General features: G+C 47.7%; 3 protein-coding genes across 3 annotated transcripts in view; all 3 read left to right on the top strand.

The window, feature by feature from the left end:
• LOC144804257 (acyl-coenzyme A amino acid N-acyltransferase 1-like) overlaps positions 1-26,777 on the top strand; it is a 798,906-nt gene that overhangs the window by 223,357 nt on the left and 548,772 nt on the right. The window lies entirely within an intron of this gene.
• The window catches only part of LOC144804293 (bile acid-CoA:amino acid N-acyltransferase-like), a 308,023-nt gene that overhangs the window by 223,402 nt on the left and 57,844 nt on the right, over positions 1-26,777 (top strand). The window lies entirely within an intron of this gene.
• LOC144804230 (acyl-coenzyme A amino acid N-acyltransferase 1-like) overlaps positions 1,044-26,777 on the top strand; it is a 184,687-nt gene continuing 158,953 nt past the window's right edge. Inside the window, exon 1 of the mRNA XM_078671903.1 lies at positions 1,044-1,462. The gene's annotated coding sequence lies outside the window, so the exon portion shown is untranslated. The remainder of the gene's footprint in view (positions 1,463-26,777) is intronic.

Raw genomic sequence — 26,777 nt, 5'->3', positions numbered from 1 at the left:
TAATGCTTGTTTTTCTTAGGGGTTCGTTTTACTGAGTGAGAACCCCCTCCTTCAGATATTTTTGACATAGTTAAAGAAGCTAATTTTAGGCCAAGATATCCTCCGAGGGCTTCAGCGCTCTATAGTGGTGCACGGGGAGGCACAAGCACCACTGAACCAAAATCACGTTCAAAGTATACTCTGATATACACAGCCAGAATTCAGGGTAGCAAACAAACACTAGCATGCAACACAGATTTATCAACCTGGTAAGTGCAGAGAAGGAAAAAAAGCTAAGGTTGATAGATACCCAATCCAAGCAATTGTTTTAAAAGTTAACTTCTCTTGAAACCCAAGGCGCTTTGCTTTTTGTATGTTGTATTTTGCTTCAAAATAAAATGGCTGTGCTGCGTAGTAATTTCTCAGAGTAAAGGTAAAGCGCAAAGTCCTAGTAGAGTTAATGATTTGCCGGACTGGCTTTGTAATCTTGGGCGGTGACAACAGCATTTGGAAAAGACACTGTGGCCAAAGCCCCCTCTCTCCCTCCGTAGAAAGCGTCAGACAACCAAAGGCACAGAACGACGGCGTCCGCCGGAGTCGGCTCAGGGCAGGCACTGAGTGCCTGCCTGAAAAAGCGGCCAGAAAGCAGATGCAGACGCTTGCAGCCGCAGTCTTTTCATCCTCGTTACTGAAGTCCCCGCCCCCACATAAATCAGCAGGCACAACGCGACAAATGTCATTCTGACAAGGCAGTGGCAGGGCAGTGAGTAGGTAGGGAGTTCATCCCGAGCTCACAGGGCTCCTCTTTCTAATTGGATCCATTTTTATTTTTATGAAATGTTTCCTCGGGACGGATCAATAATTCTGGTACATAGAACTATAACTGTATCCAGGGCACAAAGGTTTATGAGAGACAGAGGTCTCCTTGTTGTGTAACATTTTAGGACCCTAGTGTAATTTTCACGATTGATTCCCTTATATAGGTGTAAATCACCATATCCTTTTATAGGCATAAAAAATCATAACCATATTTAGACATAGCTCATGCAGTCCAAATGCGGCATGGCTACTTCCACTAGTTCCGAAAGTCTACAATGATTTCTTGGAAAACTCTGCTGCAGCAGCTAGGGACTTCCCCTTGCTTGAATATTGATTTATCCAAGAACTCATGGAGTTTTCACAGAACTGAGGCTCTTTGATGACATTATTATGTCCAACTGTACGTCAAACCCGGCACCTTCAAGGTATAAATATGCCCACACTTGCCTTAGCAAACACACAGTGGTTTGGAGCAGTTCGACTATCTACTTGTCCGACGCAGCTCGCTACAGCAAGTGCCGAAGGAAGCTGACCCTCCAGCAGACGCACTGAGAGAGACGCTGTCTTTTCTCCTGCCGAGAAATCCAGCTCCAGTGTTTAAGCTACCCTTGCGGGTTGTTGGGAAATCGAGTCCTGAGCCTGACCTTCTTCCTTCCAAATCAAGGTACGGAGCTGATTAGACCCGTAGAGAAATCTTGGACAGATTCTTGGCAAAATAATCTTATATTTATTCTACACCTCACTTACTTCTTCCCTCGTACTAAACATAGGTTAGGTACATCGTGGCAGGCATATTTTAGAAACACCAGTTGAGTACTTTTAGCCTCTATTATTTATGTATGTATTTATCTATGGTTTAGGAGCCATACAATGCTCTTACAGTATTATTTTATTCTACTCTTTCTACTGTATGCATTATATTTTACAACCAGTTTTACGATTGTAACAGTTGATTTCTTATGCTTGAGAAAGAAGACTGTTCTATTTCTCTGCACCTCTGGTGAAACGAAGCAAGCACGATTGACTGAGTAAAATATCTATCTATTGTTTCCACGACTCTGAAGATCAGTTTTATCTTGGGGAAACAAAGTTGTCATGTTTATGCGGTTGTCAGAAACTAATCCCTTCTTGTGAACTTGAGAACGTTTCTAGTGACCTCTGAGCTAGCTGGCACTCACAATTAATTCTAATATATTCGATAGAGACCTAGTAGACCTAAGTCCTACGTCAAATGTATAGGATATGTTATTCCAATGCGCAGAGCCTATTGGGAATATAGGAACTAATCCAGCACGCCATGCAGGAATCAGGATCCAAAAGCAAGAATATTTACATGGGGTCACCGCCCCTTCTTTTACACAGCATTGTCCTTTGTGTAAAAGTGTAGGGCATGGGAGAACCTGATACAACTGGTTCAGGGGAGCTTTAGAACACTTTGCTTTGCTCAGCTCCTCTCTCCCTTTCACAGGACAGGCCAGGGAAATCAGACGCACCACAGGAGGTGGAGCCAGCATTGTGGAGGGAAGGCACAGCCCTATTCAGGTCCAAGATGCAACTCCTCCCTCTCATCTACATGCAGATCTCCCTATTCACCACTGGGCAGACTCATCCTGGCTCCTGGAGCCCTCCACATCAGCCAGCACCTGTCGCTCACAAGCCAGACATGCAATTCACATCATGCAGGCAGACACACAGCACACAGAAATGCCAACTTTTAAAAGTGGCATATCTAAAATAACCACAATAAATCTGCGCACACTATTGCACAGCATTTATTCACACGAGTTTGCTCATACTAAACTTGACCCTGCACTCCCCTCATATCAGGAATTACCATGGACACATATATCACCCATGCACTCCTATGGGAGGGCAGGCCCATCTCACCACACGCACTCAGAAAGCGCACGCACTTTACGCCGGGCCACAGTGCTAAAGTGCGCAGAGGCCTAAAATCCCTACCACCATGCCAGAGGCTTAAGGCAAAAACTTTAGTGCTGAACCTGCCAAAAAGGGCCAAGTCCAACAGGCAGCCATCTGGGGGCAAGGCAGTCTGGGAATGTACTAAAGAGTGGCTCAAAAAATCCAATATTTATACCTCGTGTCTGCCTTTGAAGTGGGGTTATTTCCTATACTACCCTCACCTCTGGTTCTCGAACGTTCTCCCCTTCTCCTCAAACCCCACAAATCCCAACAGCAGAGCCATTCAGAGTCATGTGACCCACAACACTCGCAGAAGGCACATATGCATCGGACAAAAAAATGCAATTTTCTAAAAGCAGCATTTTCAGAATCATGATTTTAAATCTGGTTTTACCATTAAAGAGGATATTAAATAAAAATTAATTTGAGAACAAACAGCACTTTTTATCAAAGTCTGCACTTACTAAATGTAATAGGAATTACCCAGTGTTAGTCATCAAAAGGGATAGGCCATGCAGCAGTGAAAAATTACTTTCAGAGCTTTTCAGTACCAGGACATATACAACTTAAACCCACATGTTCTACATGTCCTACATTTTAAGTACAATGCCACCTGCCCTATGGTCCTACAGGCCTACCTTAGGAGTAACCTATGAGTATTAAAAAAAAGGTTTCGGCCTGGTTGGACTGAGCCTACTTAAGTGGGTGGCACAATAAATGGACCAATTAGGTGCAAGCCATTGTTACCATGCACTCTGGACTTCAGGCTTGACAGAATTATTTCCTTCAATTTGACGGTGAAGATTGTTGTTGAATTGAAGATGAAGAATGCTTTTTCAATTTAAATTTCTTCATTCTTTATTTGAATGCTGCTCAAAAAAACAGGTATCTTTGGAAGGCATCCTGTAAGCTGTAGTTTGTTGCCAGTGATTTAGTATGCCATTGTTTTAGCAAAAAATGTCTTGAATTATTATGGACGCTGAAGCCCGAACAACATCACATTTAGGGGTCGATTCCGATCTGGTAAAATTCCCATTCGTACGATTCGCATCCGTAGCCGTTTCCGTACGACTCGTACACACACCGCACAACTCGAAGAGGACAATCCGGACCGGGGTATCAGGACGCGATTCGTACGGTCCACGTCAGGTAAGGGCGATTCCTACGGAAAAGCGCACATTCACATACACACCGTACAGTGCGTACCCCTCCATGATCGCAGAGGTACGCACCGTACCCCTGAGATCATGGGGGGTACGCACCGTACACCCAGCGGACATGGGGTACGGTGCGTACACCTCAAGATCGCGGGGTATGGTGCGTACACCCTGTGATCGTAGGGGTACGCACCGTACCCCTGTGATCATGGGGGTATGCACCGTACCCGGTGGGGGGCCGTTCCGTACCTGTTTCGGGGCAAACTCTGCTTTTACGGCTGTTTTCAGCTCCCGTAGAAAAAGGGTCGTACCAAACACGAATCGTACTTGCCGGGTCGGTAAAAGCAGCCGAGAACCGTACAGATGTCGCGTACAGCGGGTTTCGAGGGAGATTCGTACGGGGATTTGATTCGTACGGTCCCTGTACGATTCGTACGGAGTCCAGCTCCGGATACGGATCGTACTTCGTCATACGTACGGGGGACGTTGCAGGGTACGATTCGTATGGGAAAAACGCTCCGAATGGCAATTCGGAGCGCTTTTTACCGGATCGGAATCGACCCCCATATGTCAGGAAGGAACTCATTCTCCTGCTCCATGCCATCCAACAGACGTGACCATCCTCAATCTTTTCTCTTTCGCATTGAACATTTCTCTGAAATAAGCAGCCCTGCAATCTAAGCAATATAGACTCCAGTTGTTGTGGCCAAATCAGCTCTTCTCTACGCTTTTTTCACACATCTTTTTTCAGACAAGAATTGATCTTTATATCTGTGAGATGCTTCAAAATAGAGTCTTTCAATATGGAGGTTTTTTGAAGCTCTTGCCACTAGACGTCCTGTCATGAGATCTACATATATGACATCAGTATGTTTTTCATCCATTTTCTCTAAAGGGCATAACTTTTTCATAAGACATGGAATGGTACACAGTCTAAATATCGATTTACTAAATATTGACCTACAGTAATATAGAGTTGGAAATATCGAAGGTACAGAATATCGAGGTCAAGAATATCGTTGGACAGAATATCGACCCTAAGGTAAGTAATATCGATTTTTTTATACCGATGTAAGTAATATTGAAGTTAGTAATATCAATATCAAATATATCGATGTTACTAATCTCGATGTTACTAATATTGATATTTGTATTATTGTTATGTATTTTATTATGTATTTAATATGTATGTGTTATATGTTTTTTGTTAAGTATTTTACTTGTTTTAAATTATATGTGTACTATTTTTATATATTAATAATGTTATTTTTAAGTCAATTTTATGTTTTAGTACTGAAGCAGGTTGTGGGTTTATAGGGGAATAGGGTGGGAAGTAATTTAATTATATTAAATTAATTATTAATTTTTAGGAATTGTAAATACATTTTAATTAATTTTTGCGTTTAAGTTCTGTAGCGGGTTGTGGGTTTATAGGGGACTTGGGTGGGAAGTAATTTTTTTGTAATTAAGAAATTATTTTATTTATTTATTGGTATCGATAATTATTTTATTTTTAATTAATTATTAATTGGCAATTAATTATTTTAATTGGTAATGAATTTTTTAATTGGTAATTAATGTTTGTAATTGGTAATTAATTTGTTTAATTGTTAAATAATATTTGTAATTGGTAATTAATCTTCATTAATTTGTAATTATTTTTTATTAATTGGTAATTAATGTTTAATAAAAAGTAATTTTTGCTATAAAAACAATTTTATTGTTTAATATTTTTTAATTGATAATCCATTTTTAACAATTAATATGTTTTTTTGTTATGAAAAAGATTTTATTGTTCAATATGTATTATTTGGTAACTAATATTTATTATTTAATATGTATTGGTATTTATTGTTAAATAATTATTCAACTGTAATTATGTTTTTAATAATTATTATTTGTAAATGATGTAGTGATTTAAAAATTATATTAATTATTGTAAATACTAAAATTATGTATAAGTATGTTATATTTAACTTCTACACTATCCAACGCTTTCCCTACTCTTGCACTCTCTGGCGTGGGAATAGTAATTTTTATCCCCAATGCTATCCAACGCTTTCCCTACTGTTGCACTCACTGGAGTGGGAATAGTAATTTTTTCCCCTACGCTATCCAACGCTTTCCCTACTGTTGCACTCTCTGGAGTGGGAATAGTAATTTTTACCCCTACACTATCCAACGCTTTCCCTACTGTTGCACTCTCTGGAGTGGGAATAGTAATTTTTACCCCTACGCTATCCAACGCTTTCCCTACTGTTGCACTCTCTGGGTGGGAATAGTAATTGTTACCCCTACGCTATCCAACGCTTTCCCTACTGTTGCACTTTCTGGAGTGTGAATAGTAATTTTTACCCCTACGCTATCCAACACTTTCCCCACTGTTGTACTTTGGAGTTGGAATAGTCATTTTTACCCCTACGCTATCCAATGCTTTCCCTACTGTTGCACTCTCTGGAGTCGGAATATTAATTTTAAGTCCTAAGCTATCCAACGTTTTCATTACTGTCGTTTTTTTGGACTTTGAATAGTAGTTTTATTTATTTAGCTATTTAATATTTTTTGTATTGTTTTAGATAATGTAGTATATCATTAATTTTAAAAATATTGAAAGTATATTTAATTTTTTTAATTCATTAAACATAATTATTTACTTTTTATTTATGTTATTGTTTTATGTGTGTAGATGTATCTGTAATTTATAATATTTTTATTCATTCATAAGTTATTAAAATAAGTATTAAAACTTATTATTAAGTAAGTATATATTATATTTGTTATGTATATGTTTAATTAATGTTTTATTATTATATATGTATTATTTATTAATGTTAAACTTTATTAAATATTTTTAACTAAGTTTATTTTATTTATAAGTATAATTTACTTTATTTTACACATTTTTTTTTAAACAGAACAAAAAACAATATTTGTAACAACAATATTTTTACCATCGATATTTTTGTACTTATCATGTTGTAGATAGGATGTCGATATTCTTGCCTTCGAAATTCCTGCATCGATATTTCTGTAGGTCGATATTTTGTAGGTCGATATTCTGTCGGTGATTCACATGGAATATTGATTTGGTCAAGGTTCTTTTATTATTTGGATTTTATATCCATAATATAATCAGATTTGTTTGAGGGGACCTTAAAATTCCCCCAGAAGTGTCTCTGAAGAAGGCCTCAGCGTCTCTAGGAGTGGACAGCTCATGGTCTCACCTATACGAGACAGCCACTCTGGCATTAACTCTTTGCCAATGTATCTTCCTTTTCGTCTTTGGGTACAGATTGCATCTCCTCTTCTCCAGATCTGAAAGAATCTGAAGTGCATCTCTACCTCACTGTAAGATTTGTTTTTTACAGAGGCCAGTGTTTAAGGAGGGCAAGAACTTGACCACAATCCACCTTAATCTCACCCCTTCACTCAAATCAAGTCTTGATTCTAGTGAGGGGATGTGGAACTATATGAGGCGACTGTATACTGCCACATCCCCAACAATGGAGCAACATGATCGTAAAAGGAACAAAAACAACATGCCAACCACAATCATTTTATTTATTTCATTTTAAAAGGTTTATATAGCACAAACATGACCCTCATGGGTATCAGAGCCCTGTTCTTTTGGTGTCAAATAATGTATTACAATTTTCTCAATTTTTTTTAATTTGTGTTTCACTTTATTGCTGTTTGCGTGCCGCATAAATACTCTACACATTGCCTCTAAGATAACCTTGAATGCTTTTTTTGCCAAATACTCAGGGTTAAACAGAGGCTGATTTATTGACTGTTTGTGGTGAAGCATGCCAAGTATGGTGTCTGTTGCTTGACCAGGGATATCACTCCAGTAAACCAAACAAATGAATTTCCCACAAGGATCGTCCAATCCCTTGAATAGCATTTGGAGATCTGAGACCATTTTTCCAAGAATGTTCTTATCTCTACAAATAAAGCTCGAGCCTTAAAATATTCCAAAATCCACTGTGCATGGTATTCTGTTATTTTACCCTTTTTCTTTAGTCATTAATTTTACCATTCACTGCTGTCTGCATTTATTAGAACTACAACATTTTTATAAGGTGGTTGACTCTCCCATCTGATTATTAAATTCCTGTAGATCCAAAAGAGTTTATTGACTCAATTTCTACTAGCACTCTTTTTATTTTCTAATCTTCAAGCACCCCCTGGATTCTCGATCAGAAGACAAGTGACAGGGTGTGCTAGTCATGTGTTTGCATCCGGCTCATGGTCCTGCTGCACAGTTCAAAGCAGCAGCCCCTGGGTAATCTATTTCATTATCACACTCCCTGTTTACATTTCACATTTGCTTTTATCTCGTAGTCCCTAAGAGCATTTTCATTTTTCATAAGATTGTCACAAGGCTCGCTTGTGCTGGCAACCCCTGAAACACCCTCTTGGCCTCTATGTGCTGCTGGTTACATTGCATCTCTTGAGGACTCAGTTAGACCACAAACACGATATCGCTGTAGCCTGTGGAACAGTTTGTGTTGAGGTACAGGACCTATATTCGCACAATAATGACCAATTAATTTGTTGTAGGAGAAAAGGCCACTTTATTAAGACAGGTTTGTTTCATCAACTCATAAATGTACATAACATAATATTTCAATACCCCAGTCTCACTAATAAATTAAATTTCTGACATTCTCATCCCACCCTTGAAACTCCAAACTTGAGAAAGATTGCATCAACCAAAACGCCCTATGTCCTACCCCTTGTTTCCTTTTTTACTGCCTCACTGCATTTTCTTTGCATTCTCGAATCTCTAGATCACAACCCATCAAGCAACTACAAGTGAAGTTGCTTATTGTGTTTCATAGCCCCAGACATTGCTCTTCCCCTCCCATCTGATCTCCCCTACCCCCGAGGGATGGATACACCCGCTCCAGACTCTTCAACCCCCCAAAACACCTCCACCCAGGAGAGCCGATTAGCATTTTCCTGCCCCACTAATTATATGTGCGTTGAGATTTATTTATAGGTATACTCAGTGTACCCACAACCTTTCTTTCCATATGGATCCACAGATTTCTCACAGCTGCAGAAGGTAATATGCTTGACCAAATCTTGATAAATGCTCAGTGTCATCTCTAAAAAGATAATCCTCATTTTCTTTTATACTTTGATTTATTAGTATTAAAATACACTCTTTGTCGCACAATATACACATTGCTCTATTCAGCTTATGCAGTGCTTTATCTATTGCAGAGTGATTTTTTGCCCCCTCGAATACTTTCTGGGAAGGAATTCCGACCAAACAAAGCATGTGCCTATCCATTGTTTCTTTAAAAGACGGAGATCTGCTTTCATTTGTTTAACCAGCATGAGGCCCAATAAATGTACCAGATAATTCTCTCCCAAATGTACCATCAATGAATCTGTGCACCCTCTGTTGGAAAACAATTCTGGTAGCATTGGTAATAATTGTCCCCAGCGTATTCCACTCTTTCCCTTCCATACCACTTAGGGGCCGTTTCCAATTCGGTAAAATCTCCTACGAATCGCCGTACGTAGCATTTTTACCGTATGAATTGTACAGCTTCAACGTCCCCGTACGCACGATGAAGTACGATCCGAAGCCATAGCAGATCTCCGTACGAATCGTACCAAATACCATATGAGTAAAAAATACATATGATTTGTATCCGGGTCACGCAGTACGTGCCGTCCGTACGTAAACAAACAGCAGTTTCCGGCCCAGCAAGTACAATTCGTGTTGGCGGCACTCCGTACGACCCTTTTTCTACAGGAGCTGAAAACGTCCATAAAAGCCCAAGCCAAACTGCACCCCCGGTATGCATCGTACACGCCATGAACCCCATTGTCCGTGTCATCCTAGTCCTGTACGCCTATGACCTGGTGCACAGAAACCGACGACGGTGCAGACGGTGATTACAATGTACCGCAACAACGGAAGTGTACTTGTACGGTGCGTCTTACAGGCTGACCTACACCACCATTGCAATAGTGATACGAGCCGCACACACGCCATGAATGTTGGGGTACGGTGTGTTTCATCCGCTAGCGTATGACACCATTGCAATAGTGATACAAGCCGCACACACGGCATGAATGTTGGGGTACGGTACGTTTCACGCGCTCACGTATGGCACCATTGTAATAGTGATACAATGCGCATACACGCGAGGAATGTTGGGGTACGGTGCGTGACATCTGAGGGGTGGGTGGAAATGACTCCCAGCAATGTCTAGACATATGAGGTGTGGGTACAGAGGACTCCTAGCAGTGTCCAGACATATGAGGGGTGGGTGCAGAGAACTCCCAGCATAGGCCAATAGTATGGGGTGGGTGCAGAGGACTCCCAGCAGTGGCCAGACCTATGAGGGGTGGGTGCACAGGACTCTCAGCAGTGGCCAGACATATGAGGGGTGTGTGCACAGGACTCCCAGATTAGGCCAACAGTATGGGGTTGAGTGCAGAGGACTCCCAGCCGTGTCCAGACATATATGGGGTGGGTGCACAGTACTCCCAGCATAGGCCAACAGTATGGGGGTGGGTGCAGAGGACTCCCAGCAGTGTCCAGATATATGAGGGGTGGGTGCAGATGACTCCCAGCATAGGCCAACAGTATGGGGGTGGGTGCAGAGGACTCCCAGCAGTGGCCAGACATATGAGGGGTGGGTGCAGAGGACTCCCATCAGTGGCCAGACATATAAGGGGTGAGTGCAGAGGACTCCCAGCAGTTGGCAGACATATGAGGGGTGAGTGCAGCGGACTCCCAGCAGTGTCCAGACATATGGGGGGTGCGTGCAGAGGACTCCCAGCAGTGTACAGACATATGAGGGGGGGTACAGAGGACTCCCAGCAGTGTACAGACATATGAATGGTGGGTGCAGAGGACTCCCAGCAGTGTCCAGACATATGAGGGGTGGGTGCAGTGGACTCCCACCAGTGGCCAGACATATGTGGGGTGGGTGCAGAGGACTCCCAGCATAGGCCAACAGTATGGGGGTGGGTGCAGAGGACTCCCAGCAGTGTCCAGACATATGAGGGGTGGGTGCAGAGGACTCCCAGCAGTGGCCAGACATATGAGGGGTGGGTGGATATGACTCCCAGCGTGGTCCAGACATATGAGGGGTGGGTGCAGTGGACTCCCACCAGTGGCCAGACATATGAGGGGTGGGTGCAGAGGACTCCCAGCATATACCAACAGTATGGGGGTGGGTGCAGAGAACTCCCAGCAGTGTCCAGACTTATGAGGGGTGGGTCCAGAGGACTCCCAGCAGTGGGCAGACATATGAGGGGTGGGTGCAGAGGATTCCCAGCATAGGCCAACAGTATGATGGTGGGTGCAGAGGACTCCAATCAGGGTCCAGACATCTGAGGGGTGGCTGCAGAGGACTCCCAGCATAGGCCAACAGTATGGAGGTGGAGGCAGAGGACTCCCAGCAGTGTCCAGACATATGAGGGGTGAGTGGATATGACTCCCAGCAGTGTCCAGACATATGAGGGGTGGGTGCAGAGGACCCCCAGCATAGGCCAACAGTATGGAGGTGGGTGTAGAGGACTCCCAGTAGTGTCCAGACATATGACGAGTGGGTGCAGAGGACTCCCAGCAGTGGCCAGACATATGAGGGGTGGGTGCACAGGACTCCCGGCATCGGCCAACAATATGGGGGTGGGTGCAGAGGAATCCCAGCAGTGTACAGACTTATGAGGGGTGGGTGCAGAGGACTCCCAGCATAAGCCAACAGTATGGGGGGGGTGCAGAGGACTCCCAGCAGTGTCCAGACATATGAGGGGTCGGTGCAGAGGACTCCCAGCAGTGTCCAGACATCTGAGGGGTGGGTGCAGAGGACTCCCAGCATAGGCCAACAGTATGGGGGTGGGGGCAGAGGACTCACAGCAGTGTCCAGACATATGAGGGGTGGCTGCAGGGGACTCCCAGCAGTGTCCAGACATATGAGGGGTGGGTGCAGAGGACTCCCAGCAGTGTCCAGACATATGAGGGGTGGGTGGATATGACTCCCAGCAGTGTCCAGACATATGAGGTGTGAGTGCAGAGGACTCCCAGCAGTGGCCAGACATATGAGGGGTGTGTGCACAGGACTCCCAGCAGAGGCCAAACGTGTGGGGGTGGGTGCAGAGGACTCCCAGCAGTGGCCAGACATATGAGGGGTAGGTGCAGAGGACTCCCAGCAGAGGCCAACAAATGGGGGTGGGTGCAGAGGACTCCCAGTAGTGTCCATACACATGAGGGGTGGGTGCAGGGGACTCCCAGCAGTGTCAGGCATATGAGGGGTGGGTGCAGAGGATTCCCAGCATAGGCCAACAGTATGGGGGTGGGTGCAGAGGACTCCCAGCAGTGGCCAGACATATGAGGTGTAGGTGCAGAGGACTCCCAGCAGTGGCCAGACATATGAGGGTTGTGTGCACAGGACTCCCAGCAGAGGCCAACAGTATGGGGGTGGGTGCAGAGGACTCCCAGCAGTGGCCAGACATATGAGGGGTGGGTGCAGAGGACTCCCAGCAGTGGCCAGACATATGAGGTGTGTGTGCACAGGACTCCCAGCATAGGCCAACAGTATGGGGGTAGGTGCAGAGGACTCCCACATATGAGGGGTGGGTTGATATGACTCCCAGCAGTGTCTAGACGTATGAGGGGTGGGTGCAGAGGACTCCCAGCAGTGGCCAGACATATGAGGGGTGGGTGCAGAAGACTCCCCACATAGGCCAACGGTATGGGGTGGGTGCAGAGGACTCCCATCAGTGCCCACACAAATAAGGGGTGGGTGCAGGGGACTCCCAGCAGTGTCCAGACATATGAGGGGTGGGTGCAGAGGACTCCCAGCATAGGCCAGACATATGAGGTGTGGGTACAGAGGACTACCAGCAGAGGCCAGACATATGAGGGGTGTGTGTACAGAACTCCCAGCAGAGGCCAACAGTATGGGGGTGGGTGCAGAGGACTCCCAGTAGTGGCCAGACATATGAGGGGTGGGTGCAGATGACTCCCAGCATAGGCCAACAGTATGGGGTGGGTGCAGAGGACTCGCAGCAGTGTCCAGACATATGAGGGGTGGGTGGAGTGGCCAGACATATGATGGGTGGGGGCAGAGGACTCCCAGCCGTTGCCAGACATATGAGGGTTGGGTGCAGAGGACTCCCAGCAGTGGCCATACATATGAGGGATGGGTGGATATGACTCCCAGCAGTGTCCAGACATAAGAGGGGTGGGCGCAGAGGACTCCCAGCAGTGTCCAGACATATGAGGGGTGGGTGCAGAGGACTCCCAGCAGTGTCCAGACTTATGAGGGGTGGGAGCAGAGGACTCCGAGCAGTGGCCACACATATGAGGGGTAGGTACAGAGGACTGCCAGCATAGGCCAACAGTATGGGGGTGGGTGCAGAGGACTCTCAGCAGTTGCCAGATATATGAGGTATGGGTGCAGAGGACTCCCAGCAGTTTCCAGACATATGAGGGGTGGGTGTGAAGGACACCCAGCAGTGGCCAGAAATATGAGGGGTGGGTGCAGAGGACTCCCAGCAGCGGCCAGCCATATGAGGGGTGGGTGGATATGACTCCCAGCAGCGGCCAGACATATGAGGTGTGGGTGCAGAGAACTCCCAGCATAGGCCAACAGTATGGGGGTGGGTGCAGAGGACTCCCAGTAGTGTCCAGACATATGAGGGGTGGGTGCAGAGGACTCCCAGCAGTGGCCAGACCTATGAGGGGTGGGTGCAGAGGACTACCAGCAGAGGCCATCAGTAAGGGGGTGGGTGCAGAGGACTCCCAGCATAGGCCAACAGTATGGGGGTGGTTGCAGAGGACTCCCAGCAGTGTCGAGCCATATGATGCTTGGGTGCAGGGGACTCCCAGCAGAGTCCAGACATATGAGGGGTGGGTGCAGAGGACTCCCAGCATAGGCCAACAGTATGGGGGCGGGTGCAGAGGACTGCCAGCAGTGGCCAGACATATGAGGGGTGGGTGGATATGATGCCCAGCAGTGGCCAGATATATGAGGGGTTGGTGCAGAGGACTCCCAGCAGTGGCCAGACATATGAGGGGTGGGTGCAGAGGACTCCCAGCAGAGGCCATCAGTATGGGGGTGGGTGCCAAGGACTCCCAGCATAGGCCAACAGTATGGGGTGGGTGCAGAGGACTCCCAGCAGTGTATAGACATATGAGGGGTGGGTGCAGAGGACTTCCAGCATAGGTCAACAATATCGGGGTGGATGGAGAGGACTCCCAGCAGTGTCCAGACATATGAGGGGTGGGTGCAGGGGACTCCCAGCAGAGTCCAGACATATGAGGGGTGGGTGCAGAGGACTCCCAGCAGTGGCCAGACATATGAGAGGTGGGTGGATATGACCCCTGGCAGTGGCCAGACATATGAGGGGTTTGTGCACAGGACTCCCAGCAGAGGCCAACAGTATGAGGGTGGGTGCAGAGGACTCCCAGCAGTGTCCAGACATATGAGGGGTTGGTGCAGAGGACTCCCAGCAGAGGCCATCAGTATGGGGGTGGGTACAGAGGACTCCCAGCATAGGCCAACAGTATGGGGTGGGTGCAGAGGACTCCCAGCATAGGTCAACAGTATGGGGGTCGATGCAGAGGACTCCCAGCAGTGTCCAGACATATGAGGGGTGTGTGCAGAGGACTCCCAGCAGTGTCCAGACATATGATGGTTGGGTGCAGAGGACTCCCAGCATAGGCCAACAGTATGGGGGCGGGTGAAGAGGACTCCCAGCAGTGGCCAGACATATGAGGGTTTTGTGCACAGGACTCCCAGCAGAGACCAACAGTATGGGGGTGGGTGCAGAGGACTCCCAGCAGTGTCCTGACATATGAGGGGTGCATGCAGAGGACTCCCAGCATAGGCCAACAGTATGCGGGTGGGTGCAGAGGACTCCCAGCAGTGTCCAGACATACGATGGGTGGGTGCAGAGGGCTCCCAGCAGTGGCCAGATATATGAGGGGTGGGTGCAGAGGACTCCCAGCAGTGGCCAGACATATGAGGGGTGGGTGCAGAGGACTCTCAGTAGTGTCCAGACATATGAGGGGTGGGTGCAGAGGACTCCCAACATAGGCCAACAGTATGGGGGTGGGAGCAGAGGACTCCCAGCAGTGGCCAGACATATGAGGGGTGTGTGCACAGGACTCCCAGCAGTGTCCAGATTTATGAGGGGTGGGTGCAGAGGACTCCCAGCCATGGCCAGACATATGAGAGGTGGGTACAGAGGACTCCCAGCAGTGGCCAGACATATGAAGGGTATGTGCACAGGACTTCCAGCAGTGTCCAGATTTATGAGGGGTGGGTGCAGAGGACTCCCAGCAGTGGCCAGACATATGAGAGGTGGGTACAGAGTACTCCCAGCAGTGGCCAGACATATGAGGGGTGGGTGCAGAGGACTCCCAGCAGTGGCCAGACATATGACGGGTGGATGCTGAGGACTCCCAACATAGGCCAACAGTATGGGGGTGGGTGCAGAGGACTCCCCGCAGTGGCCAGACATATGAGAGGTGGGTACAGAGGACTCCCAGCAGTGGCCAGACATATGAGGGTGTGTGTACAGGACTCCCAGCAGAAGCCAACAGTATGGGTGGGGGGGTGCAGAGGACTTCCAGCAGTTTCCAGACATATGAGGAGTGGGTGCAGAGGACTCCCAGCAGAGGCCAACATTATGGGGGTGGGTGCAGAGAACTCCCAGCAGTGGCCAGACAGATGAGGGATGGGTGCAGAGGACTCCCAGCATTGGCCAGACATATGAGGTGTGAGTGCACAGGACTCCCAGCATAGGCCAACAGTATGGGGGTGGGTGCAGAGGACTCCCAACAGTGGCCAGACATATGAGGGGTGGGTGCAGAAGACTCCCCGCATAGGCCAACAGTGTGGGGGTGGGTGCAGAGGACTCCCATCAGTGCCCACACAAATAAGGGGTGGGTGCAGGGGACTCCCAGCAGTGTCCAGACATATGAGGGGTGGGTGCAGAGGACTCCCAGCATAGGCCAACAGTATGGGGGTGGGTGCAGAGGACTTTCAGCAGTGGCCAGCCATATGAGGTGTGGGTACAGAGGACTACAGTAGAGGCCAGACATATGAGGGGTGTGTGTACAGGACTCCCAGCAGAGGCCAACAGTATGGGGGTGGGTGCAGAGGTCTACCAGTAGTGGCCAGACATATGAGGGGTGGGTGCAGAGGACTCCCAGCATAGGCCAACAGTATGGGGTGGGTGCAGAGGACTCCCAGCAGTGTCCATACATATGAGGGGTGGGTGGAGTGGACAGACATATGAGGGGAGGGGGCAGAGGACTCCCAGCCGTTGCCAGACATATGAGGGTTGGGTGCAGAGGACTCCCAGCAGTGGCCAGACATATGAGGGATGGGTGGATATGACTCCCAGCAGTGTCCAGACATAAGAGGGGTGGGTGCAGAGGACTCCCAGCAGTGTACAGACATATGAGGGGTGGGAGCAGAGGACTCTGAGCAGTGGCCACACATATGAGGGGTGGGTGCAGAGGACTCCCAGCAGTTTCCAGACATATGAGGGGTGGGTGCAGAGGACACCCAGCAGTGGCCGGAAATATGAGGGGTGGGTGTAGAGGACTCCCAGCAGTGGCCAGACATATTAGGGGTGGGTGGATATGACTCCCAGCAGTGGCCAGACATATGAGGTGTGGGTGCAAGGAACTCCTAGCATAGGCCAACAGTATGAGGGTGGGTGCACAGGTCTCCGAGCAGTGTCCAGACATATGAGGGGTGGGTGCTGAGGACTCCCAGCAGTGGCCAGACATATGAGGGGTGGGTGCAGAGGACTCCCAGCAGATGCCATCAGTATGGGGGTGGGTGCAGAGGACTCCCAGCATAGGCCAACAGTATGGGGTGGGTGCAGAGGACTCCCAGCAGTGTACAGACATATGAGGGGTGGGTGCAGAGGACTCCCAGCATAGGCCAACAGTATGGGGGTGAGTGCAGAGGACTTCCAGCATTGTCCAGACATATGAGGGGTGGGTGCAGAGGACTCCCAGCAGTGTCCAGACATATGAGGGGTGGGTGCAGGGGACTCCCAGCAGTGTCCAGACATATGAGGTGTGGGTTGATATGACTCCCAGCTGTGTCCAGACATATGAGGGGTGGGTGCAGAGGACTCCCAGCAGAGGCCAATAGTATGGGGGTAAGTCTGCCAGCAGTGCTCAGACATATGAGGGGGTTTGCAGAGGACTCCCAGCAGTGCTCAGATATAGGGGGGGGTGCATCATCACAACTACATGGGGGTATGTGCACATCCCTAACTTGTGACGTTTATGATAGTGCCATAGCAACACATCACTTACAGCAGTGTCCCACTCCATGGAAAATGGATTTCTGTCACACACTGCGTGACACACCACATGTGGGTGTAATGTCAAGTTCCACATGCATACCCACCCATGGAGGTTGTTGGCTAAATACACACCCTATCATCATGACACAATAGTGTATAGTGATGTACCAGCCCACCAAACAAGAGCCCGATTCACAAAACTAATTTAAGACAAAATCCTAAACTTACTACTTTTGGTATTCACAGAAGTTAGGATTTTGTCTTAAGTTTGTCTTAAGACAGACTTAAGACAGACTTAAGTTAGGATTTTGTCTTAAGTCTGTCTTAAGTCTGCCTTAAGACAAACTTAAGACAAAATCTTAACTTCTGTGAATACCAAAAGTAGTAAGTTTAGGATTTTGTCTTAAGTTAGTTCTGTGAATCGGCACCACAGAGAGCGAAAGGGAACACACACTGTCACGTTCATCCCAGGGCTGATATGAATGTCCAGGTGGTGGTCAGACCACCAAGATATAGTCTCTCATGAAAGGAATAGGGTTGAAAACCCTTAGGTACAATGCTCAAAATTGGGAGTCATGTGCCCAAATACCCTGCAGAACAATTCCCAACATAGGGGTAGGCTGTGATAACACACATGCATAGTGGCAAAAAGGGTGAATGTGTCCACGAAGGCATTTGTACATACTCAAAACACAAGTACAGTGAGTAGCATGGATGGCACAGACGAATGAGCAGTAGACATCTGTGAGCAGGCATGGCCATTGCTGAAGGGAACCGTCATCAAAAATGGAAATGTGCACACATGTCAGCGCAACAATTGTGCAACTGTCTGCAGTGACGATCTCAGGTGTCACAGAGGAAGGAACACTCCTTGGGACAATGTCTGTAGCCCAACTGAACCCACACACCCAATGATTAAATGCAGAGACATTGTGATGGCACACAGATACCATGGTCCACCTCATGACCATCAACAATAAACATCTTTCAGAACCCCACAACATTAGCAGGACACCAACTCCAGGGTCCTCATAACCAACATCAAGTACCTGAAATGCAATAGTGTAGAATGCAAAATAAAAGGCTTTATCCAGCTGTAAATGAAGACAAGTGCAAATTTGAGTCCCAGCTCAAATAAGGCCAATTGCCAGTCCAAAACAATGTCTTGTAGGTGGACGTTGGGGAGGTCGTCTACCCCAAACTTGCCTGCACAGGAATGAACTAATGGGCTGTTGACCCTTGGGTGGCATCATCGGGGTCAGGACTAGGCACCGCAGGGACAGTAGTGGGAAGGGTAGGTGTGGTGGGTGCAGGGTAGGACGTATCGTCCTCACTTGCTTGTGCAGCGCCAAAGGTGGAAAGATACTCAGAACTGCACACTGCTGCCAGTTCTTCCAGAACAACCCCTGCACCCGAGGACACTATGGCAGTGGAGGCAGAGGGCTGTGAGGGTTGCGGACTGTGACTTTGGCTGCATGTCTGCGGTCTGACCCCAGTCCCTGCAGCCCTCTGAGTTTGCGTGCCAGTAGGTGTGTGCTTCGACTTTTGTGGGGGTGTGCTGCTTGTGTCCTTTGGTGTGCGTGATCGTGCGTTCCTGCATGTGCTTTGGACAGGTATGGGAGAGGGGATTGTGGATGGGTCCGAAGGAGCGGGGTGGACGGACCGCTGCAGGAGGGAAACTGCTGCCGTCAGTGAGGAGTCCATGGACGTGAGAATCCGACATTGGTCAGACATCGTAGCTGACATGCCCTCCATGAACGACAACAACTGGGTCAGTATTTGGGTCTGGCCATGGAGGACACTTAGCATTGATGTCTGACCAACATGAATCTGGCGGAGTAGGTCCACAGACTCCGCACTGAGGGCAGCAGGGGAGACAGGGGCAGGGGCTGCGGCACCTGGGCTGAAGGAGACATGGGGGCTGCACGGACAGAAGGAACCGGAGCAACTGGGAGGGTGGAGATGGTTCTGGAGGAGGCGGTGACAGACACAGTGCTGCTGCCAGGTATTGCAGCGTATTCCCCCTCCCCCTGGGAGTCAGAAGCAGACCCATCTGCGTGGTAGGAAGTGTCGCCCTCAAGTGGTCCGCAGGCTCACTCCCCTCACCCTCCATGCCACTGGCCCCCTCTGACTCCTCAGCGATGGTGGCACTGTGGCTGGGTCCCTCCTCTTGGTCCGTGCAGCTGTCTCCTCCTGTCTCTGTTGATGATGCTGTGGGCAAGGAGAAGAAACAGAAATGCATCAGTCACCTGTACACATCTGACACATGAGCACAAAATCAATAGGTCACACTGCAAATCATGCCATGCATCATGAGTAACAGCCAGATAACCCTGCACATATTTGAGACTCGTACTGCCCAGTTGGTATAGACACAATGCTACTTGGAAACAAGGATCCAAAGAACACACCAGACCACAACTTGAATGAGAATTACACAGAGAAGTTACTGTTTGTTTACAGAAGAGCAGATCAATACAATGAAGTGATGCCACCTCAAGTACACAAAAAAATTAACAGTAGTGTTGCCACTCAGGGAAAACTAACCCACCTCACTCCCCAACGTTATACCACACTCAGAGCCCTGTAAGTACATTGGTGAAAAAATCAATGTAAATATATGTTGGCATCTTGGGACTCACCACACTTTACACAATCAACATGTTTTGAATGTGGTAATTCGCCATCTTGTGAAGACAACATGTATGTGCCTGCATGACAGATGTCTCACAATGAAATGCGCACAAAAAAAGATTTACACATTCTTTGAAACAGCTGGCACCCTTTAAGATAAAATACTGTTAGAAACAAATGGCGTTGCAGATTTGCCATATACATGGTCCAATGGAGGTCTTGATGGCTTGACACTCATTAGTTTGTACAATTGACAACAAAGGAGTTTCAATACCTCAAGACCACTGTGGGGACATGTATATGGAGATCAAGGCACACCATTAATCACTAACACTGGTCTCTTTGAAAAGCTGCCTGCTTCTTTCAAAAAAGTTGAAATGTCGTTTTGGGTGCACTACCTTGTGAGACAACTATCATGCAGGCACATAAGTGTCCTTTACACAATTCATCATAATAACACATTCAAAACATGAACAACTTTTAACAAGTCTTGTGAGTGCCAAGGTACAATCATTTATGTGACACTACTTGAAATATGTCAGTCCTCACATGGGCATCCTTTCCCTCATGACACAGTTGCTTGCACATAAGACCTACCGGCTGTCATGTGAAGTGGCACACATGTCCCAAATCAGGACAATGCTTAAGCTAATGGGCCTGCAATTGTGATGACCAAAATCATTGCTGCATTGTGGACACACCGTTATCCCCATGCAAAATGTCAACACAGAAGTGTGCACACTAAGACAAAACAGCGTTGCATCAGAACTACATACATGTGGCAAAAATGTATGAGGCAGAATCATGTCTGGAACCAAATAACATCGGCTGCCAAGCCACAAATGAAATCGCTGGCCACCATCACAGGGGCAGTGCATGGTGAAACATTGATCGGCCAATTCTCACGCACAGGTCAGACCTGGCAAGGCTAAATCAGGAAGGCCCATGTAGACCTCTCATGCACAACACACCCATCCCTCAGTCAAGGTGATTGATACAGCTCAAGAAGTGAGACCTCTGAATCAGGGTAACAAAAACTGTGCAGCAACAATTCCAAAAGTAACCCAAGCTCACATCTTGGGGCTGGGAATACATATTACTCACAAACAATCAACAACAGATTTTTGTGAATAGGCACACAGGCACTGCCCAGTGTGAGTATGCACAAGCCAAATCTTGTATCCATGTCCAATGGACACATGTAGCAGACACAGGAAAAATACAAACTATGCCAGGAAACAATACCACAGAGGCAGACCCATGCTGAACCCACATAGAATGGACACAGTGTTGGATGACACACTTGATTAGGAGGCCAGGGTTTCTCGGGGGACTGTAGTGGGCACACTGATCCATGGGTATGGAATGAGCTGACTGGACCACGAGTAACCGTCATGGCACTATGCATATCTCACACTGATGTACATCATGTCGGAGAACACAACATGGGTCATGCATGCTGCAAGCGTGTGCAGTTGAAACCTCACACTCCTATGTTGAGACTCATCATCAGTGCAAACAAATATGAAGCCCAAACACAGTGCACAGGTCATGGCACAGGCAAGGTCCCAACCCATGTCACAGAGCACCCTCCCACATGATGCGGAAATCAATGAGTATTCTTATTTTCTTGCACCCTAGATGAACATGTGCAAATGTGATTACACACAGACCAGGGGACACATGTTAAGGAGGGGAAGGGATGAAACTGAGCAACAGGTGACTATGGGGAATTGAAAAGACACTGCACATATAACCTTTCTGACCAGACACCCCAACTGTGGGAGTGTAGCCAGGCTTCAGAGCACTTCAGACCTGACGGCCCTGACAATGTCCATCCAGATTTCCCCCTTCTCGTAGGCAGTTACCTGTCAGGAAGACAAAGTGAAACAACATCACTACACCTGCTCCATGTCCCAGAGACACACACTTGCACACCATTGATAATGTGAACAGAGCATAGGATGGTGACAGGACTTGCATCACTGTCCCTGTGAATTAGGCCTGTGGGCAAGCCCCAATGCACTATATGGCATTGAAGGCCAACAGATGGCGTAAGGGGTACAACACACTCACGGATCATGGCACACACTGGGCAACACATGCAACTGCAGGGTGTAGGACAGCACGTGCCAAGCAGTCACCTATCCCACTTCACTTAAGAACCCTCAGCAGACCAGAAAGACACACCCTGGCACAGATCACTCGCCTGTCACTGACAACAGCGGATACAACCCTCACTTTGCACATGTGCCACTTGCCAGAGGAGTGTCACAGGTGCCGTGCTAGCTTTGCAAGTCAGGCACACAGCACTGCTTACTTGTCACATCAGACGGCTACAGCTGCTGCAAACGCCATACAGCAGTGGTGCAACACATCACATACACACTCACCCAGATGACAGGGTACATTCACACACTTCAATGTCCATGAGGTTATACACATCATTTGGACAATCTCACCACAGGTCCCCTCAAGTCAAAAACATCTGTGAGTACAGTTACCTGTCACTCCTGGGGGAACACTGTTCCACCTCTGGACATTTGGAAAAAAAGCCACCAATGTCTGGCATGGCTGAATGTGTCATTCACTATGCAGTGAATGTCACAGTACGCACAATGCAAGTGAGGAGTGAACACACATGAACTACATCATGCTCTGCATGAGAGACACCACCATGTACACCCCCGGGACTAACTCACAACCACACTGCATGTCTGTCCCACCAATACACAATGCCTGTTGTGACACACACAACAGGTGCACAGTCAAAGTTAGTGGAGTCAGCACTCACCTGCTCCTCTGGTCTCCTATACAGCTTGCTGTACTGTGGTAGAAGGGCATCCAGCAGGGCCTCGTTTTCCTCAGTGAAGGCTGGGGCCCTCTCCATAGTACGAGCCATGAAATGCCAGAGGATGCAGAGACAGCAGCAGTGTGGTCCACTCCAATGTTGTGCAGGCAAGTGCCCTCTCTGGGGTTCTTGCTGCCTTAAATCAGTGCTGATGAGGGGTTTTCGATTTGAGGAGTACAGAGTGATAGGTCAGATTTGTTTGCATCGTACGTTTCCTCCAATCCCTTTAAACATACAGCTCTGACACGCATTCGCATCGTTCAAAATTTGAGCTTCAGCTCCACAATCATTTTGCAACATTGTATATTTTTGCCCAACTGACTTTTGCAGGGCACCTGTAGCACACACTCAAATCTCAGTATCCATGACAACCAGGATGCTTTCAGGGCCTACTACTCGTCCCCTAGGTGTCCCCAAAGTTTGTTTGAGATCCACACACGTGTACGGTGTGTTTCACGCCCTCGCGTATGGCACGATTCCAATAGTGAGATGATGCGCACACACACTCGGAAAGTAGGGGTACGGTGCGATCGCGTATGGCACGATTCCAATAGCGAGACAATGCTCACACACGCTCGGAAAGTAGAGGTACAGTGCGATCGCGTATGGTAGGATTCCAATAGTGAGATGATGCGCACACACGCACGGAAAGTAGGAGTACGGTGCGATCGCGTATGGCATGATTCCAATAGTAAGACGATGCGCACACACGCACGGAAAGTAGGGGTACGGTGCGATCGCGTATGGCACGATTCCAATAGTGAGATGATGCGCACACACGCACGGAAAGTAGGGGTACGGTGCGATCGCGTATGGCACGATTCCAGTAGTGAGACGATGCGCTCACACGCACGGAAAGTAGGGGTACGGTGCGATCGCATATGGCACGATTCCAATAGTGAGACGATGCGCACACACGCACAGAATGCAAGGGTGCAGTGCATTTCACACGCTGATGCGAATGCAGGGGTACGGTGCATTTTACATGGTGCGTTTCACACGCTGTAGTGAATGCAGAGGTATGGTGCGTCTTACACAGTGCCTTTCACACGCTGATGCGAATGCAGGGGTACGGTGCGTTTTACACGGTGCGTTTCACACGCTGTAGTGAATGCAGGGGTACGGTGCGTCTTACACGGTGCGTTTCACGCGCTGATGCGAATGCATGGGTACGGTGCATTTTACAGGGTGCTTTTTACACACTGTAGTGAATGCAGGGGGACGGTGCGTTTTACACATTGTCTGATGAGCTGTTGACACATGTCATGTGTGATGGGGCACTATGTGGTACACATCACCTTTACACTTGTCCCATATGTATCATTATGCAGATGTTGTCATGCACATCAACACTGGGATGGCACAGTCATCACTATGGGCACCTGTCTCATGATGCCAGGGACCGGGGCACTTTGTCACTTGACATTTCACCCTCACCATGACCCTATGTGACTATGTCCGGTGTGTGTCATGTTAAAGATTTGAGCTTGCTGTTTGTGTTCCGTAAACTGCATCTGCTGTTGGTGCATCTCACATGGGTCTGTGTTGAGATGGGAATGGTTTCACATGTACGCACACCATGCCACATGTGCATTCCCACGGCTTTTGGGTCTGATGGCATCATACATCATTTATCCACAGGCCTACATGTCTGCATCGTGACAATGGCTGTGTTGTTTTGCTGTCTCATGCACACCTTAATCGCAATGTGTTTGATATGTACATTTGACATTCCATGTGACCTGTGCGTGTGCCTTGCAATCAGCTGTCTGGATGGGATGACAACCTTCCACTGCAGGTTTGGTGACATGTGTCACTCCAGTGATATCTCGGGCTGTTCACTCAGACCAGCCCAGCAGCTCATTTGAGGGTATGTCATGTTTATTTGTCAATCAACAGGTGTATATGGGTTTTCGTAGGATTGCCAGCAAGCTGGCATATCTGTCCTGGATGTATTGCACACGCCACACTCCAAAGTGTCCTGATGTCTAGTAGCAGTTTTGCATGTGCTATGTACATTGATATCGATGTTGGCTGACAGTTATTCTCCATTCTTCCCAAATATGTCCATTTCCAGACTTGGCTACCATGAGGGTACGTGCCTGCATCCGACGTTACAGATTCACTTGACAATTGATTCAGGACTTGACGAACAGGCTGGAACCACATCTCCAACTGCGCACAGGTATCCTACTGCGCTGACCCCCAAGCTAAAGGTGATGGCAGCCCTCCATTTTTTTGCTACAGGTACGTTTCAATTAACCATAGCTGATGTCGGTGGAATGTCACAGACCATGTTCAGCCCTGTCCTGCGTGATGTTTTAGCAGCCATGTTGGAGCACATTGATGAATTTATCAAAGTTCGTACTCCTGAAGAGTTGACAGATGTCAAGGGTGAATTCTATGCCCTGGGAGGGATGCCACATGTCATTGGGTCCATTAATGGGACACATATGGCTTTGGTGCCACCACAGGCTCAGGAGCAGGCTTACCGCAACAGGAAACATTATCATTTAATAAATGCCCTGGTGGTGTGTCTTGCTAACATGCTGATTTCCCATGTTTGTGCACGTTTTCCAGGATCCGCACACGATGCATTCATCGTGAGGCTTAGCAGGGTGCCACGAATGATGCTGCAGCTGTGCAATGATCGGGCATGTCTTGTTGGTGGGTAAACTCTGTTTGTCCTGTGTGTTTCAGTATCTTTTGCTTTGACGGCATCTCCTGACCCCCTTCTTACATGATGTATCTTTGTAGGTGACTCGGGATATCCCAACATGCCATGGCTAATGACACCTCTACGCAACCCAAGAACAGCAGCAGATCAGCGGTACAATAATGCACACGGGCAGACCAGGTGAGTGATTGAGCGGACGTTTGGCCTCCTGAAGAGCCGCTTCCGGTGCCTCGATAAGACTGGCGGATCCCTCACATATGCCCCGGCCAAGGTCTATAATATATTCATTGTGTGCTGCATGCTGCACAACATGGCAGTTGAGAAGGCAGTGCCACTCATCCTGGATCCTGAGGAGCAGGAACATCCACCCGTTGAGGATAAAGGGCTTGGTCACGATGCAAGTGATAAGGAGGAGGAGGAGGATGATATCTGGGGTCAGCTCATACGCAACTTCTTCTCATAATTGTGAGTCACTGGGAATGAGTGTGCAAGCTTGTAGCATTGAGTGGCATGTGTTCCAATGTGTGTGTCCAGCTGACTGTATGCACATTAACTTTGATGTGTGTTCTGATGTGTCATGCAAGTGCTGATGTCATGCCACACAGAAATGCGCAATGACTTAGCTTGAAATTTACAAGTGTACTACATTGTTCCTGTTTTGTACATGCCCATGTCTTTAGCAAAGGGTTTTTACAGTGAGCCCTTGTGTGTCTGTCAATCCCAGGTTGCTGTGCCTGTTGTCTGTTCATGTCATCTTAGTCCTCCTGCCATTCCTCATGATGATTGCAACGTGGGCCGAATCAGCGTTCCATGCACGGACATGTGTAAATGTCAGTTCGGGTAAAAGATCCAAACAGGCTGTTTGGGGTTGTTATGGTTTGGGAATGTGTGGGAACTGGTTCTGTGCATGTTGTAGTACCATTCATACATGTCTCATCACCATGCATCAAATTACATGTTGCACCACTCCCATGACAGAACAGCCACCCTTCTTAACAGTCATCTGTTGTGGAGTTTTGACTCTGGTGAAGGCATCAATGTGTGTAAACCTTGACCCTGACACATTGCTGATTCCACGGGTTGACATTGTGTGGGGCATCACAACCACAGGCTCTATGGGGAATTGCAGCCTCACTGTGTGCAGCAGGATGTGTTTGGCTCATCCACTTAATCTTGTGTGCCAGTACAGTTTGATTTACAATCAACCATGTTGTGAAGGTGTGGGCCAGCGTATGTCCCACATGTTCTGTCTAGCTTGTTACGTTAGGCATTTCAAAGCCCAGTTGGACGAGCCAATGACTGGCTCTTGCGTGGCCTCCTTGTGTTTACCTAATTCCTTCCCTCATTGGATGAGCTTCTTAAGGCTCTTGCAGGTGATGTGTAATTTCCCTTCTTGACCCTCACTGATTCCCAGGGGTAACTACAG

Source organism: Lissotriton helveticus, chromosome 1_2 (genome assembly GCF_964261635.1).
Source record: "Lissotriton helveticus chromosome 1_2, aLisHel1.1, whole genome shotgun sequence".
In the NCBI taxonomy this organism is placed as follows: domain Eukaryota; kingdom Metazoa; phylum Chordata; class Amphibia; order Caudata; family Salamandridae; genus Lissotriton; species Lissotriton helveticus.
This window is presented reverse-complemented; position numbering and strand designations above follow the sequence as displayed.